At 34.2% G+C, this 19,241-nt stretch overlaps 1 long non-coding RNA gene across 1 annotated transcript; it reads right to left on the reverse strand.

Moving 5' to 3' along the window:
• Positions 1-17,882: 17,882 nt before the first annotated feature.
• On the reverse strand, positions 17,883-18,545 carry LOC113330439. The gene is made up of 3 exons (XR_003350297.1): positions 18,371-18,545; positions 18,230-18,262; positions 17,883-18,093 (listed from the first exon to the last, which is right to left on the reverse strand). It is a non-coding gene; the product is annotated as an uncharacterized LOC113330439 (long non-coding RNA).
• Positions 18,546-19,241: the final 696 nt, after the last annotated feature.

The following is a 19,241-nucleotide window of genomic DNA, read 5'->3' on the forward strand; positions in this document are numbered from 1 at the left end:
TCTAGTTTGAGCGAATCTTATATCAGAAGAGAAGATTCTCAAGCATAAACAAACTAGGTGCAATCAAAGTTCAAAAACCGTTAGTCAATCAAATCAATCGAAAACTAATAATAAACTGCAATTATCTAGTTTCCCACCAACGGTACTCGTAGAGCTTCCCAATCCAAAAGAAGTCTTTAAAATGAGCGGTCGTAAGAGATTTTGCCTAATTAGGGTACTTTCCTCTCCGAATAGACGGCTCCACCAGTAACAACACAACTAGGTAGTTTTGCTGGATCTAAGGATTAGTTTTCTTGAAATACAAACTTCAGTATTTATAGACAAGGAAGTTTGGACACCATGGAATTTCCAAAACCGAAAATATTCCCAAGGATATGCAATAAGGGCAAAAACGGTTTTCATAATTCCTGGAAATGCTTTGTCCAAATATTGAATGAAATCTCAGCAGAAAATCTCCAACTAGTAAATGCACATTACTAATTTTTATTTTCTAAAGATATGCATTTTAATTGCTGGAAATTAAAAGCATACAAAACTAAAAAATCTTAATTAAAAGATTCTCAATTTATTTCGATGCGGGATTCTCCTTTATCTATTAAGGAATATCTTTGAACAATAAAAGATAAGAGTTACTGCACATGTTCAAAGTATGTCGACATCTTTACTTTGTAAATCCTTTTTCATATTTACAATCTTGGAACCGATTTTCCACACTTCCAAACAAGTTTAGAATTGGTTCATCTGACTTCCAAGAACTATGTGATTGATTATCCTATCAAATCACCATTAATGGGTTTCACGGTTCTACCTCAACATAAATTTTCGGTTCTATCTCCAAGTGGGTACTAGGATCGGTTACACTAGTTACCATAAAATGGCTAACTAAGTACTAGGATCGGTTACCAGTTCTTATGGTAAAACTTGTGATCGGTTGACCAAGTTATAGGATGGGTTACACCAACTTACTAAAACTTGTTAAACCTCTTACAAGGATCGATTACACTATCTCTTGTGATCGGTCACATCTCTTACTAGGATCGGTTACCCAATGGCTAGTATTTAGTCACACCAATTTCAAGATATCGATCTTACCATCTCAGGTGATTACTTAAGATCGGTTTCACTAATAAAAGTCATACCAATACAAAAGTCAGGCCTTGTGAATATTTTTACCAAGATACATAAACAAGTTATGAATGGTTATACTAAACACACATATTGGTAATCAAAAGATTTGCAATGAATAACAATACCAATAAGCCTAGCGATTTCCCTTTCGATTCACAAAACAAGTTTATGAATTTACTTCCTTTAAACGAATGTAAAAAATTGTTTCCTAGGACGAAATCTTCACCCATACCCATACATAATCACAATAGCATTCATACGATTATGTCGATGTCTTATATACGAAGTTCAAAAGATAGACGTTATACTTCGTATTGTAATTCCTTAATACTATGTCTAACTAGAGTATAATCATTCACAGCTTCGCAGTTATGTTTTCAATATGCACGACTTGAAAGATACGTTAGGAATGAAACAGTTCAAGTCAAATATTACTAACCTCAAGAGGAAGGATGATGTCGTCGATGTAACTCTTTACTTCTTCACATTCTATCCTAGTAACTTTCTAGCTAACCTATACGAAGTTGACTCTAGTATATAATCAAGCGACTCTTTAAATGGGTTTTGATTCACTAAAATATGACAACTAAAATTGACATACCAACGCTTGGTGGTTTCAACCGAGCTATGCTCTAACACTCTTGTGATCAGTAACACACAGAACAGAGTCTGTTAACAATGGATTATCACAAGATGTTTATTCTAATTCGCAATAACTTATACTTAAATCATGTAGTAGTTATAACTTATTCATCAGCTCCATGTTTTTAATGCCAATACATCCACATTCTTTTCGTAATTCCATTTAGTTTCATTTTATGAAATGAAGTTTTCTCTCTTCAGTTGAGTGCCCCCACCATGAACATCTTTGAATCCTTTCGATTTCTTGGGTAGCCTTTAGCTAACAGGAAAAATCCCATGAAGTAATAAGAATTGCAGAGAGAGTTTATTTCGATAAGCCTGCAGAATTAACAAATTGAATTCTCCAACCAGGCAATTTAGAAGTAACCTTGTCAATGAGGAAGTCAAAACTGAAGATTTTGTAGTCTGACTTTGATGCGTATATGCCAAGATATTTATCCTCTGCTGTCATTTCCCTTAAACCCAAGTCCTGGAGTATAGTTTGTTTTCTCCAAATGTGATCCCTTTACTAAAGTGTATAGAGGATTTATCATAGTTAATCAGTTCCCCTGACATCTCCGCATATTCTTTTAGCAGCTTCTTTAAATTCTACACTTTTGTTCTTGTATTCTCAAACATATTGTGGAATGTTTCTAATACCCTTTGGTAAACTTGTTCTCCTCAGATTATCTCATTAGCATCATAAAGAATGTGATAACACTTTCCCTCGTACACACGAGCAAGTTTGTTAGTGAGAACCAAAGCTTTCGGCCTTCTTCTTAGGTCTTCTTTCAGTACCATCTTTTATAACTTATTTATTTTGAAAATTTCAAGATGAATATTTTGAATAATCAAAATATTTTTCTTCTTCGAAAATATTTTAAAAACTTGCAGAATGGACCAAGATTTTATGTTTATTTACGATATCGGAAATTCATCCTTTTTCAAGGAACCAACATATTTCCAGAAATAAGAACCTTTGTTATCTAATAATATATCGATCCACACGTGGGCTTCTATGAACTGAACCGGTCCATAGCACATGACCATAACACAATGGGTAGTCATGTTCGAAGGAGTTTTAGGAATAAGAATACAACAATTCGTAATGTCACAAATTCCTTTTAGCCTGTGGTTTCAAGGAAACCATTATGTGGAGAGTGCATATTTCTACTTCCAATAGAGAAGTTGAGACAAAACTTCCTTTTTAAATACTCAAAGGATTGTAGTATTTATTTAACTCGAATAATATTGTGATAAAGGTTTATCATAATGCAGTTTTTCAATAAAACAAAAATTCTTATTTTATTAGTAAAGCTTCGAGTTAATAGAGAATGAAAAGTTGTTTTGATTATCTATATGGAGGTAGCTTTCTCTTCTATCGCTTCTAAAATTCAGTCCATTAGGATTACTTGTGAGAATTGATGGCACAAGAGCAAAAGTTTCAAGGTTCAGAAGATGCATAAATATTGAGAAATTGAAGCAAACGAGAAGACATTGTATCACCTATTCAAAGTATTGGATTAAAAAGGTGAGGAAGTAGATAGGTATTGTGAATACCTACCAGTTGGTGCTAACTACTACATTAGTTGAACAGGTTTCCGTGCTAGCCTACCAGCGAGCCTCATCAGTAACCATCCAAGGGAGCCTAAGTGGATAGGGGGATTGATTATTTTGCAAGGGGGGAAGCTAACTCCACCTTCCATGTCAAATTCTGCAATATTGCGTCATCGAGGACTCGAACCTGGGACCTCCTGGACCGCATCAAACCTTTGCGGAACAGGGATGACCAGCTGAGCTAGCTACCCAATTTGTTTTAATTTCTTTTGTTCGGGTATGACCCTCTGTGATTAGATTGTTTCAATCAAGGCGCTGAATACACCTTGAAGTACTTATATTATTTTAACTTTTATATACTACATTTTTAATAGTCTATATTATAATAAGCTATACTTAGATGATAAGATTGATATAAACTCATCTGCTCTTTTCAGTGATTATGTAAGCCTTGCATTTTGATTAATAAATGTTGTTTTCTTCCTTTTTTGTTTTTACCATCATCCAGATTACTAAGGCATATTCCTATTCACAAGGTTAAAAAAACACGTTTGACATACAAGGTGGCATGGCAAATGAGTTGCCGTCATTATGGGAAAACTACTGAGCGATAAATTTTCTAGCGATAATTATTCATTAAAGCGCTGGCGATAACGTGAATATCACTGGCATCATAGTTACCATCGCTCAATTTTCTTTATATTGATCGTTTGACACTATATCGCTCAACGCTACTTTATAACGGCGATTTCCCCCCTCTTTTCCTATATATACACCCATATACTTCTTCAAATCGCTCACACCTACTTCTACATATATTTTACTAATTTCTTACTAATTTTTGTACTTGTATCCGTAATTTTAAATTTCATAATCGTCGATGACGAGATCCAATGAAAAGAGGAATGTTATTATGAAACGGTTTGGATTACAACAAGAAATGCATGAAAGGAGGTTGCAAGAACTTAACGATAAGGAACCTGAAGATAATAAACTAATTGAAACTCTGATGCTTGTACATTTGGGCTAAATACCTAGAGTTAGAGAGCCAAAAGAAGTATTCTTAAGAAGATATAGGTATCGAGGGAGGGAATTTTACCACCAAAAGCTAATGCACGATTATTTTCTTCCCAATTATGTGTACTCTGATCGAAATTTTCACGGTCGATTCCGCATGCCTCGGCATCTGGTGAAAAAGAACATTGAAGAGCTTTGTCGAGTAGAACCTCAATTTAATTATCAGTTTGATGCATTGAATATTAGAGGTCATAGTCCTGAACAAAAAGTTGCTTCAGCTTTAAGGTTTTTAGGTTATGGCAAACCAGCGGATACGAACGATGAGTACCTTGTATGGGAAACACAACTTCATTCACTTACCTTTCATTGTATTGCAAAGTAATAATTAATCATTTTGGTCCAACAAATTTTAGGAAAACCAACCGAGGAAGATGTTAGACAAATATTGAGGGAAAATGAGGATAGGGGATTCTAAGGAATGCTAGGTAGTCTTGATTGTATGCATTGTGTATGGCAAGGATGCCCTGTTTATTAGGCCGGTCAATATAAGGGTCATGTCCGAAACCAACCGTTATCCTTGAAGCTGCTGCTTCTTATGATTGTTGGATATGACACGCTTTTTTTGGTCTTCCAAGTTCAAAATGATATTAATGTTTTGCACAAGTCACATATGTTTGCAAGCTAACATCAACGCGGTCATTAATGATTGTTTCTTGTTTTGTATAGTTGGAATAAGAGAACTTACATATATGTTTTCAGTGGGTGTCACTAAATGGTTTATGCATCTTAATTACCACGCTTGCTTAAGCTTTTGTGATTGCCTTTAGTGAAGATTTATAAATTTCGACGAATTACTATGCACTAACGCGCTATATTGTATTAAGAAATTTATGGCAATTGATCTTACCCGACAAAGGAGTTTACTAGTTTAAACGGAAAAACCTTTGTCGAACTCAACAAATATTTATCTTAAAGATTGAATAAAGTGGATACCAAACAACTTTGTTCTTTTACTGTTTGTAATACAATCAAAAGGAGTTGAGTGCTTAAGACTTTACATCGGTAAAGCAACTTAATTAAGATAGTGATTTATGTTTTGGGATTCACATGCGTGACTAGTAAGTCATAGACGCAGCGATACTGAGGAAACTAAGTAAATAGGTAGCAGGAAAGAAAAAGTTATATGCACAATTGTTAACAAATACAACAGGTCATTTAGCTCAATGTAAGTAATAACTAAAAGGTTTGGTAATGGAAATTTACATACTGCCAAGTCAACCGACGCTTTAAAAAACTAGCTTTTCTGTCGAATTCGCTCATACGCGGCTGAAGGGCTTTCTGACACGCCTACAATAAAAATGAAGGAGCAATGGAAGGCATATGAACACTAGAACATAAACAGTCACAAGTCATGATCAAAGAACAATGATGCATTTTATCAATTGAGTAATAGAATTTAAAGTTCATTTTAAATTATTAATTTATTCATGTATTACATTTAACTAGTTGGAAGCCTAACAAGCTAAGCTCCAACACTATACTACTACTAAATTAATTGAACATGTTGTTGTGTTAGCCTACCAGCGAGCCTCATGGGTAACCTATCCAAATGAGCCGAAACGGATGGGGGGCTGAGATTGTATCACAAGGGGGGCAAACTAACTCTACCTTCCATGTTAATTTCTGCAATATAACACCATTGCGGGCTCGAACCTGGGACCTCCTGGAACGCATGAAACTTTGGGGAATGGGGATGACCAGTTGATCTAGGTACCCGTTTAATTTCTGTAATAGAATAATTCTGGTTTCCAATTCCAAGATAAATAAAATAATAATAATAATAATAACAATTGTATCAGTATGTAGCAGTGACATCAGACTACTTGTGTTGTCTGAAACTAGTTTGACAGGTCGGATAAGATCTTGAAAATTCCAAATTATGATCAAAAACCTATTCAAAAGGTAGAGCTTGAAGTTGATGCAATGGGTGTTCTAAAGAAATTCTTTATAGACAGAATTATTTTCGCAACAAAATTTGTGTCGAAAAACCACGAGGAGTGTGTTGAGAATGTGAATGGTTTGATCCATATTGTTGAAAACCCAATTGAGCTTGCAAATGATTATAATGATGATGTTGATGTCGGGACTTTGGTTAAGGCTGAAACGGATGAAGAATGGTTGCAAGGTTTGATAGAGGACTATGATATACAAAAAGTGAATAGTTCACTTGAATTTTGTAAGGATGAAGATGATTTCGTCCATAAAATTGTTGTGTTATTCATAATGCAGATTTTTTATGAAAATGGAAACCACCCAGTTAAGGACAATGAGAGAAGAAGAAATAAAGAAAATCAGAGAAGAAGAAAAGATGTGAAAGAAAAAATAGAAAAGGCATTTTTTTAAGGAAAGAAAGCAGGTAAATTGACCGGAAAATATGTCAAAACATAAATGATCGAATTGATTGAAAAAAAATAAGAAATTTAATGTAACAAAGGGTATTCTAGCCATCTTAAAGTTTACAATAATAGACTAACCAATTGTTGATTTATTTCAATATTTGTGTAAAGTCTATTCAAAACTATCAATAATAATGAATGATTAAGCTTTTATTTAAATCTCTTGTATCGTTTTTTGTGATAGTTCCAATTACATACCTTGTTGTGAATGACTATCTTTATGCTTTGTTTTCGGTTTTCACTAGCCCTAATTTCCGATCTCATATTATGGTGATCTCTTATGATTTGTGTGACTTTTTGATTTAGCGGGATTAAGTTCTACCTTTTTAGGTAGGCTTTATCAAAGGATCATGAAGAGATACTGATAAACTCATGTGTGAAAGTCACAATGATGATTTTATCAATTTATGTTTACATAAGTTGTGTATTTAGCATAACATATGAGTTACGGTTTAGGCTTTTACTATTGGCACGCAATAGCTAAAACCGGTTTCAACCTTTCTCTGGTAAAGGTTGTTTTTGTTGTTGTTCTTTTGTTTTGCAAAGGAATAACAACCCACAGGGGGAGAGTTCTTATTGAATTGGTGATTAATGATATATCTTTCTAGGGAGAAGCGGCTGCAGAAACCAAGGTAACGGTTAATTTTGTTAGTTAATCGTTTATCCTGTTAAGAAAAGCTTGATTTTATTGCATATTCTTTTCTTTTGCTTAAAGAAATTCGGTACAATTGTTATAATTTCCATTATGTTATATGGATTGATTATTGTGACTCAATTGTTTTCGGTTAAGAAAATTTATGTCAATTCTATTTTGACTTATTGAATTGGTATCTATTTTTGAGCTAGCCAAGTTATGTTGAAATGTAAGCATAGTCTTATGCATTTCGTTGTGTTGAAATATGCAAGCTCACCTTTGTGCTCAATCTTTTGAAAGGTGAGGAAGCACATGAAACTGTGCACATGATATCTCGGTTATTAACATCTCGCGTACCTTGTATTGACATCCGCTCAATAAACCCTCTCATATAATAACCGAGAGGTCATTATATGAGGTCATCTCGCGTACCTTGTATTAATCTGTTGCACATGAGATGGTTTTTTGATTGTAACATGTGATTATTATATGGGGACATAGTCTTACATTTATTATTAATAAACCCTCCAAACTATATACATTTCTTGATATTGAGTACACTTGGTTGTATTTACCACATTCCCACAGATTACATAGCATTCTTCTCCGGAACTGTTTCTGACTATTGCCCCATAACCAAATTGATCTGTCCAGTAGCATGATGCATCTATATTAATCACCCACACACCAACTAGAGGTCTCGGCCAGTACGCGGGAACCCAATTCTTATGCATAGTGAGATGGGACCTTGGATCCTCGAGGTCTTTTACAACATATCGACTTGGTGCCCCACGCCACGACTTGGCTAGCTATCTTATGGAGGTTGTGTTGTTGGAGCTTAGCTTGTTAGGCTTCCAACTAGTTTATTATAATAATACCCCTTATCCAATAACATACCAATTGTCAAACTTATTATGAAAAAAATTGAAAAAAATAAATTTTTTTTTATTAATCAACCAAAATAACAACGAATCATACTTGGGATAATAGATCTGTGCAGTGGATGAGTGTCTGAGAGTTTTTTTTATTATGAAAGGGATTAGGATAAAAGGCGTTTCATTTTTACTATGAATATATAAGCGAAATGGTTTTGCATTGAAGTGTAGAAGAACAAATCCAGCGTAAATGATATTTGTAACTGCAACAATCTGAATCCTCCTTTAGATCTTTGTCCATAAAGAGAAACACTATTAGTGGCTCCCATGTAAACCATTCTTTATGAGGTCAAAATGTAGATCACCATCCATATGGAAACAATTATTCCTGCAATCTTGACCGTCTTTTATATGTCTGAATTGTAGATGATCGTCCATATGGGAAAACACCGTAATAATATAAAAAAAAATGTGTTTACTGTGTTGTGTTATGATTGAATATTTATAAATTATGTGTGAACTGTTTTATGTTTAAGCATTTATGAATTATGTGTGTATTGGTTACATTTTTTTTTATAATTGATTACATAGAACAATGGTCCCTAGAACTACATTAAGGTACATCAACCTAGAATTTACGTTATTATAGGTTCAATTCCCAACCTCCCCTATGAGAGGAAGCTTGTCGGGAGATAAGACTTATTGGGTATGTATGTTATCGCTCAACCTAGTTTTATGCGTTATGTAGATTTTGGTATTTAATACATGGTTTTGGGCTTGGTAAGTCTCGTGAAAATACTTAAAATATTGTTAATATGCTTTTTGTACGTTATCCAGGATCCCTACTGGTATAGTCTGGTTTATGTTATCTAGATACTAGCTATCATTGATGCTTACCTATATATTTTTTCCATTTGTGCATTGTTTTATTATTTTTTTGATTTTTGGGTAATTAAATGATGACCATTGATTAAACTTGAACATCACCTGTGAAAGTTAATGATAGTTAAAGTTTAATTATTACTTAAAATGAATAATTCCAGCATATTTGCTTAGTGAATTATTCTGGAGAATATTTTTCTAAGAATTTGAAGAAAAAAAGTCTAATTTTTTTTTAAAAAAAAAAGACAATTTAGGAAATCTATTCCGAACAGAAAAACAATCTGATCTCAATAAAAATTCAACTTACCAAAACAAAAATAAGGTAAATAATGAGGTGAACTATCGAAGCTAGTCAAAAAGTTATTCATGCTTTTAGACCTGGTGAACCATACGATAACGTAAACAATAAACTTGAGTTGTAGAATATCTTGTAAATAATATAAATGAGAAAACAATGTAACCTCCACTTCAAACATTTATCAGATGAACTGCTTCAAACTTCCTAAGAAGCCTTGTTAAGTTTGCAAACCAAAGGATCTAGGGGGTCTTGGTTTTAGGAATATGAAATTTCTTTAACAATACTATGATCACTAGAATGACTTTGAGACTAATACTTGAACCAGACTCTCTTTGGTCCTTCACCATAAAGGCCAACCACTTCAGAGAAAAATATGTAATCAGAATGGACACCAAACCCAAAAGAACTGATTCTAGGATATGGAAAGGAATTCCGAAAGGGGTGAAAAATGTTCAGAAATATTATAGATGGGAGGTTGGTAATGGTCAAAACATCATAATATGGGAGGACAGATGGATACATAATAAAGAAAAATCACAACAAAACCTCAACACTACCCCAATGATATTTGTCATCCAATTAATCAATACCGTAGGGGAATGGGGCATGGATCTTATATCTCTTGGGTTCAATAAAGAAGACCAAGATGATATCCAAATACAACCTTCAATCTTCAGGAGGAAGATAGAATTATCTGGGGTTTACCGACAATGGAAACTTACTGTCAAATTCCTATATGACAGGAAGATTAAGGATAAGTACAAAGATGACATTCATAATCCAGCTTGGAAAAGATATGGAGTCTGGAAACCTCATCATCCATATAAATATTCATTTGGAAGTGTGCCCATGGAATCCTGCCTACCAATGTAAAAACAACAAACATCCTCAACTATATTGATTCAATCTGCAATCTCTGCAAAAAATGTTAAAGAAGACATAACCCATACTCTCATCTCTTGTATATATGCTTCTGAGGTGTGGATAAGCCTTTTTGGTCCACAACACCAATGCTTTGGTGATACCACCAACTTCAATGATTGGCTCAATTCTTGGTTTCTTCCTCAATATCATTTCAATGACTGGATTCCAATCTTTGCTATCATATGTTGGTTTATCTGTAAAGCCAAATGTGATATTCTGTTTCAGAAGAATAAACCTTCTGCTATGCTTAGAGCGTCCACAATGGACGAGCAAAAGATGGAGTAAAGCCAAACATGGTAAAAAAACCAATCGCAGTGGAGCGGAGTATAACCAAATATGGTGAGATTTTTTAGGTTTCAGGAGCACGTCTAAATTCCCGACCAAACTATATTTGCTCAAGTGGAGGTATAATCAGCGTTTGAGAGTAGGCGCATGTATAATCAGCGTCTCGTAACATGCGCAGAGTGAAGCATCCGCTTAATAGGGGAGAAGAGATATTAAGTTCTCTTTACCAACTACACTACCATCAGGTGCAAGTATAATGTTCGCCTGATCACCAAGCCTAACCAACTACACTACCATCAGGCGAAAATATAATGTTCGCCCCACTCCAAGCGCAAGTATAATGTGCACCTGAGTACATTTACTCTTTTTCCCATTGCGCTTCACGTCTAAAAATATAAAATCTTTTTGGTGTTTAGTTTGGTTTTCTCTCTTTGCCCCATCTCATGATTGTGGACGCTCTTACTGGCAACATGATTAAGCAACACCTTTGCTCTTATAATAGAGTGATATACAACCAAAGTCGTATTCTGACCAATATGTACTACCAGAGATTTGATCAGGATAACATAGAAAAAATTACTCTTCAGTCTGTATGAGTTAACGAAAATGACATTGCTCGGGATTGCTCCCAAAAGCCTGTGCATGATGTTGGAGGCAGCTCTGCAGACCTTGCTTGTATCGGTTGAGTTATTACCTTTTGGTAGTGAACTATTTTCTTATAAAAATAATACAACAAATTAATTTAGATCATTGAAAATTACTCTCAAAAGTAAACGAATATGTCTTTGACCTGTCCATGAATTTCAATCTTATCTCTTTGGGTTCCATTATATTTTTGCATAGTTGTATTCTCTAGTCCAGATTATGTCTATGTCGGTTTTGTATATCCTTTAGTGTTTGAATTGTCGTATCCCTGTGTACTGTTTGATTTTAACTTATCCAAATTTTATTGAACGATGTCATGTATTAGTAAATTTGTTGTTCGGACTCACCTCCTGGAAATGATTGATGCATGATCGGTTGAATTATTTGATTGTGTTGGATATTTGATTGAGTATTAATGATAAATTGGTATGGATATGTTTTAATGGAGTGGGAAACAGATTGTTTCTTCTCACTTTCTATTGATTTATATTTCTCTTGTTTGAATAACTTAGATTGGATTACATTCTCTCACATCATCTCATTCTTTATATACTAGGTACATATAAGACCTAATACAAAAGCTATATGTGGAACAGTCTCCTCCACTCACTACTTAGCCAACAATACTTATTACTAACCTACACTCCTATTTGGACACCAAATTAACGGTATTAATCCTCTACAGACACTAGACAACTATCAGACTTCAGACTGGAATGTAGTTGAGACCGAATTCATCCTCCAAGTGATTCAGTTATAGCCGCGCTCCTTACGTCTCTTGAACCTCGCAAGGCTCTACGCAATTGATTCCCTTATCTGACGTCCTTTACATCTTAAGAGTTGCTTCATCCGAATTGAAGACTTTTGATACCAATCTGCCTCTAACAGATAAGCCTATTTAATTTCCATTTAGATCAAAGAGTAAGGTTTGCGAATATGTTTGCAATAGACAAAGCTAGCGAACCTCACAATCCGGAACACTTACACTCACTTGGACGAGAAGCCTGTATAGTTTACCACCTTTCAAGAACAATCTTCAAAAGATCAATTAATACTAGTTTTCAGATATCTATCTTGAGGAATCACAAAGTCTGATATGAAGAGAACTTTGCAATTACTGCCTATCTTGCCCGAAAGAGATTACAAAAACCTCAATAACGAAAAAACAATATCAGCATATACGAACTATCAAGGTAAAGATATTCAGACATGGCTTCATGAATCCCCAAAGTTAAGTCTTGCAGTCGTAGACCTAATTATGTTTCTCAGAGGAAACCTTGGTAAATAGAGGACGACTTTAGAATCAACTAGGATACGAAGTGTCAGGGATTGATTTTCCCAGTTGAAAGATCATCTTTATTTATATTTTTCAAAGACCAAGGGTTGCTTAGAATTCAAGCTAAGATAACTTGAGAATCAAGCAAACACTTTTAGGTCTTGAATATACAATAGAAGAATACACACTATGGTCCGGTTACAGAACCGTGTACAATGATTGTTCGATTTGGCATGTATTTCATGAGAACAATAAGCAATTTGATGTTCATTTAAACACCTAAGAGTTTGATTATGAAGCACACACATAAGTTTTTGAGCGATTAATGAAGTCTTAAAAGCGTTTGAGAGAATCATAACGATGCTAAACATATTTAGAAAATAAGTCTTTGAGCATCTGCTAAGATTTACTGGGACCATTGATAGAATGGTTCGTGAACCGGCTTGTTCACGAGTCAGGGTGCCACGGTTCGTGAACCGGGTTCGCCAACCCTACAAGACTCTAGAACTCAGTTGGACACGGTTCGTGAACCGGGTTTGCCAACTGCTATCCTTATTTACCAATCTTTGTAAATTCAGTTCACTACAGTTCGTGAACTGTCCCAATCTGAACTTACAGTCTGTGAACTGGTTTTTCAACCTTTCATGTATTTTTGAAACTCAAATATCTATGGTTTGCGAAATGGTTCGCCAACCTACCCTGAGCAGAAGTATCAAAAGTTCTGAATTTCTCTCTTATGATGTTTGAAACATTCTCAATGATAAAATCACTTATATGGACGATTTTCAATTGATCCACAAATTAATTCTCAAACAATAAATTGTTTTGAACTGAAAATGTTAAGGACCTTTGAACATCTTTTCTAGAATCATATTTCAATATTTTTAACAAGACAAGCTTGACTCGATTTTTTTTCTTTCTAAATATACTAGAAGTCATACAACATAGTCCCAATAGATAGAATGGTAAGATGGTAAGTAAAATTGAATGGTTCGGTCTTCACATACCTGATATAAAAAGTTCTGCAAATCTCTTCGTCGATTCAGTCTTCGAGGGTGATGTCTGATACTCAACTACCAAATTCTAACCTAGTCTGAGACTTGACTTAGTAGACTAGAAATCAAGAAGTTGTTTTGATCAACTAACATTAACAACAAGCTTAAGATAACAAAACTTATGAGTCCAACCGATCATCGCTTTAACATCTCCCACCTCTTTAAGGAGAGCAAGCCTAGAATTAAAATCTTAGCCAATTTTGGTTCACCAAACAAAATTTTTTCTTTACCAAACAAAATAGAGACTATACACCAAATGAAATAAGGACTAAAATGCACATAATAAGGATTCTGGAGTAATATATATAATTTACAATCAATTAAATAGGGTTATGTTAGAAATCATTTATTTACGAAAATGTCATTTTTATAAAAAATGAAAATAAATGTTTTAAAACTTTGTATCCTCAAAACTATACGTCGGATTTTTTTGAATTTTATATATTCAAAAACTTATTTGAATTATCTATGCTATGAGTATAAATAACAATATGAAGTTTTTATTTCTCAATATATTTATGTTTCTCCATTAAATTAGATATAATTGAAGGTGAACTGAAAAACATATTTATACGTTGCTTAAATGGTGTTGCAATACTTCAATTCATATATAAGCACATAACTAGAGTAATAAATTTATATTTTCAATGACGAAGTATGTCATTAGGTGCAACATCTTTAACATCGCCGACGTGCACCGCACGTGCTCGCTGTTTGTAATATATAACCCATACTTACTAACTAATTAACCGACATTAACACTATTTAATTGGCCTTTCGTCATAAAAATCCAAATGTTTGGTTTTGAATCATATACAGACAACATTTGAGTCAACTGATGTTGACGGACAAAATCGGTTGTCCGTCTAGTTTCCTTAAGTTTCATTTTCTTCTTCCAACTTTACCCCTCAATCATAGTTAATATGAGCCAATCGTAGTTCGTGATATGGATAGTTTTTATGACCCGCTAATATGGGTACTATATATACTCCATATGACAGATTAAAAAAAAAAACTCCAACAGAAGTCGGTTTAACCCTAGGTGTTTCTCCTACAGAGCAGCATCAAATCACCAATTATTGCTCCAGTTGTGTCAATTGTTACATTTGCAGAGTAATAAAATCTCTTTCATAAAATATAATGTCTAGTATGGCACGAGAAAACCAACACTGTCTAGAAAAATAAACTGGATAATCTCAAAAGATGGCTTACATAATAAATTAGGTACGAATCAAAACCATCGTACAAAATAAATTGTGTGACCTCTACAAATGTCGTATATAATAAATTAGGTACAAATTAAAACGATCTTATAAAATAAATTGGGTATGCTGATCTATAACAACAAGGAAGATTCATTAGATGCACTACATCCCTTTTAACCATGTCTGAGGTATGTGAATTCAACTAATACCTGTCTTGTTTGTCCTTTATCTGTAAGAAATTTGTGGAGTTATTAACCACAAGTAAGAAAATGCTATTAACCTAGTTTTGCTTTTTGCAAGTCTGATTGAAAAGCGCACTTGTGCTTAATGCAGTATTCTATTTCGTCAACTGCAAAACTAGTAAAAAATATTTACCAAACAAAAATTTCTCAAAATCAACGTCAAGTACGACCAATATAAGTAGAAACAGAAAACCTTACCAGACATTTCACACCATTGAACTTCTCTAACCACGATCCAGGACCAACTTGAGAAAAAGAAACTCAATATACATAAACCCAGAGCATTTTTTATTTTTCTTTGTCTCCGTGACATTTTGTTAACTTACTTACACAATCTTGGAGGCAACACACCACTGCTATAAGAAAAACGTTAAACAATTAATATCCATTAACCGTATCATATGTTAGATAATATGAAACAATACTAAATGTGAAAACAGGATAACAAAATGCATTCATACCAAATATCTTGCAAGTTCTGAATGTCATGCTCAAAGTTAGCAATTTCCGCACGCCTCCATCGATCATAAAACAAATAGAACTTCACTATCTCTAAACCAGGTTGGGCATCCTCAAGATTGCATTTTGAGAACATTATAAGACCCATAATGGTTACTCATCTTAAGTTTTAGTCGTTGGCAAAAAAGAAAAGAAAAAAAAAACTAATTCTCTACAACAAAAAACAGGAGAAAACATAGTCAATATAAATCTGCCATTTTGTGTTTCATAGTCTAAATTATAACCAAGGTGAGGATTTCATTACACCATGTAGGTAATCCACAAAAAATTAAACGTAAAAATGGCCCAACTATACGATTTTAAACTTTACATCTATGTGTTATAATTGATCTTTAACAAAAGATCAGTAACTCTGTTTCCAATCACTAACAAGCAGACAATCATGAGTTTATGTAAGTATACGATGGTTACACAAAAAAGTAAAATAAAATAGTAAAAACTGATAATACAACATATTCCCAGTTCAAATATTTTTCCTAACATAGTTAATATATACGAGTTTACGAATAACGTAAGCCTGGAAGTGAGAAAGGTTGCATATGAAACAAATCAATGACACATTCCCCAACGACTGCATGAACAACTTCTTCTAGCAGAATCAGATGAGTCTAATTCATTTAATTATAGTTCTTCTACACAAAATATGAGGTGACTAAAAAGCAAACAATTACCTTGGATATGTTGAGCAAAAGGAAAAGTAAGGCCTTTCTCCACTAAATCTCATAGCAAGCTCTAGCTTCACTAAATAAGAACCCAATATACAAAGTGTACACCAGCATAGCTAACAATGAAGACAAATGAATCCAATCTGAAATAGATACTACACATATGAAGTAAAAGATGACCCCGATAACTGTAATACTTATATTTTTTTTCGTCACAGAGAACCTTGAGGGGAACTAGTAAAGTGTTGAATAACAAAAAATGCCATACTCTCCGCACGCACTTTCATACTGGTATATCAGATACATCAGACTAGCATACATCAAAACATCTAATTCCACTAGCCCATCCACACTCATTTGAAATCTGAACCTTTCTAGAGACATTATATGAGAACCTCTAAATTAATAGCTTTGAAGTAGCTTTAGCCACTAAAAAGTACAAGCTACAAACAAGTACTACTTCCATAAAATATGCACATTTTAGTAATCAAATAACACTCATGCAGTAAGTCGATGGGTGCTTTACACAAGCTGGATTATGTTTAAATGAGAATCATCCCAGCAAGCAATAATGAATTAGTGAGGAGCTGAAATTTTACAAGTACCATTAAGTTCATGTCTCGGGCAACAACAAAAGCACATTAGAGAAATGATCTCTTGAACATCTTCTAGTTGTAACCAAGATTAGTATTTTATTCAATTAACCAAGTACAAATAACAATTTCCCAGGGATATCATTTTAACGGAACCTACTCAATGTACAACAAATAGATGCAAAACTCTAAACTTGGAATGAAAATTAGTTAATAGACTTAGGACATATATATTTTGAAGGCGAATATTTGCTATGGGTTGTTGTATTTGTGCAAGCTGTTGTTCGAGTCTCATCTCAAAAGTGAGGAGATGAGCAGTAAACATTTTTATATCCAATTCTTCAATGGTGCTTAATGCAGTTACAATAGGATCATAAGACTGGTTCAATCCATTGTTAATGGATTGCTTCATCTCATCAACATACACTGTATATCCTGATGTTGCAAGCTGATCAAATAAACTCTTAGTGTCATTCAAATAAGCTTTCAAAGTCTTATTACATTTGTTCATGCAGTGAAGCTGTTTCTTGAGACTCATCTGATGAGCCTTGGTTTTTGGTGCAAACTCCCTCTCCAAAGTATCCCATACTTGTTTGGATGTTTCAAGTCCTCCACCCTTGCCAAGGACTTCAGGTGTTAATGTAGAATTCAACCATCCTACAAGGAGTGAATCTTGTGCTTCATAATCTGTAAAAACATGATTGATATTTTCTGTATTAGGTAGGTTTCTTGGTGGTTTTTCTAGGGTTCCATCAATATAGCCTGTTAAACCATATCCTTTAAGGATTGGTTTGAATTGAGTTTTCCATAATAAATAATTGGTTTCTATGTGTTTCAGTGTTGTTACAAGGTGATGAATCTGGATTTGACGGAGGCTATTGGTGTTAGTAGCCACGATAGAGTTTTTGTTTTGTGGTTGTTTTTTTTTTTGAAGAGAAGCGTGGGTTGGATCTAGGCTGATACCAACTTAGAAAATATATTTTGGTGAATATCTTCCACAAGAGATGCAGAGATTGGGATCTTCTATTTATATCAGAAAACAAGTACATTATTCAAAACTGTAAAACAGAAAGTACATTGAAGATCCTAGATATTAGTCAGAGCTTTTTGTTGATGACCAGACTTAGTTTTGGTTTGTTGAACAGCTTCCTGAGTTTGTGAAGATAGTTGAGCGTCTCCTGTGAGTAGCTGATGACATGTGCTGACAAATAGTACCCTGAAAACGATGATTTTTACAAGTATTAACTGTCCATTTTCTCTATTGAGGTTTTATGTGTTGTTATGCGATGATGAATGAAATTCCTGTAAGAGTAGAGAAAGTTCAGTAGTGATGGCATAGAGCAACTACATACCATAAAATCCTTAACTGGTTTATTCTGGAAAATCTGTAAAATAGGCTCAAAAGAAAGAAAATTAGGTCAGAATTAGTAAATGGAAAAATCCAATTGAAAACTTTTTTGGTAGCTAAATAAAAAAATTCCACCAACACTTACCACCAAATCCTACCAGTAGCAAACTCCAATTATACCAGCAACAACCCAACCATTACCAAAATAACAGAGCTCACCCCTACACCAACACAACCGCCATCAACTCCAATAACAAGAAAACACCACCACCAGTACCATCAAGGGCTACCAGCGAAGAATAAGAAGAAGAAGAAGGAGGAGGAGGAAGGAAGGAGAACGAAGAAAAAAGACGTATAAAACGAGGGCCATGGAAGTTAGGTATCGGGTCCATATTACGGGTATGGCTTGTTCACTTTGCACATGCCCTGTTTGGTTAAGTTAACCACTTAAGGGACTAGAAAGTCATTTCAGACCGGTTTTGTGCCAACCAAGACAACTGATTTGGCTCTGTCCATCTAGTTAACAAAATTGAAACTTTCTCATTCCGCCAAGCAAAATAGGAACCTTACGATTTCTTTGACAATTGGACATTAATTAAAGGCATATTAGCTATTATGAAAAAACAGTGGATAAAGAATTTTGGATATTACTTCTTAGTGAAGCTATTCCGTTTTATTAGTAGTCCCAAAATCTTTTGGGTTAGTCTTAAAAAAAGGCAAGATAAAATAAACAAAAAAGTTATAATAAGAGACCCCCAAGTCACCACATACCGATCCCACAATCTCTGTTGATTTTGGTGAAGCCACCAAGCACTGACTATCCCTATCATCATTATTCGATTGTCTAATCCTGGAAGACACTTTCTAGTTGGCAACGGGAAATCCCAACAGTCATTTAACATTAAAAAACACACTAAGCGACTCTAACAGTCATTTGGAAGTAGCAAAAAGATACTCCTATCGGATATCCCCAAGTAGCCAAGGTAATAAATTAGATCAAAGAGCGATGACACTAA

The sequence above is a fragment of the Papaver somniferum genome, chromosome 1 (assembly GCF_003573695.1).
Source record: "Papaver somniferum cultivar HN1 chromosome 1, ASM357369v1, whole genome shotgun sequence".
NCBI lineage: Eukaryota > Viridiplantae > Streptophyta > Magnoliopsida > Ranunculales > Papaveraceae > Papaver > Papaver somniferum.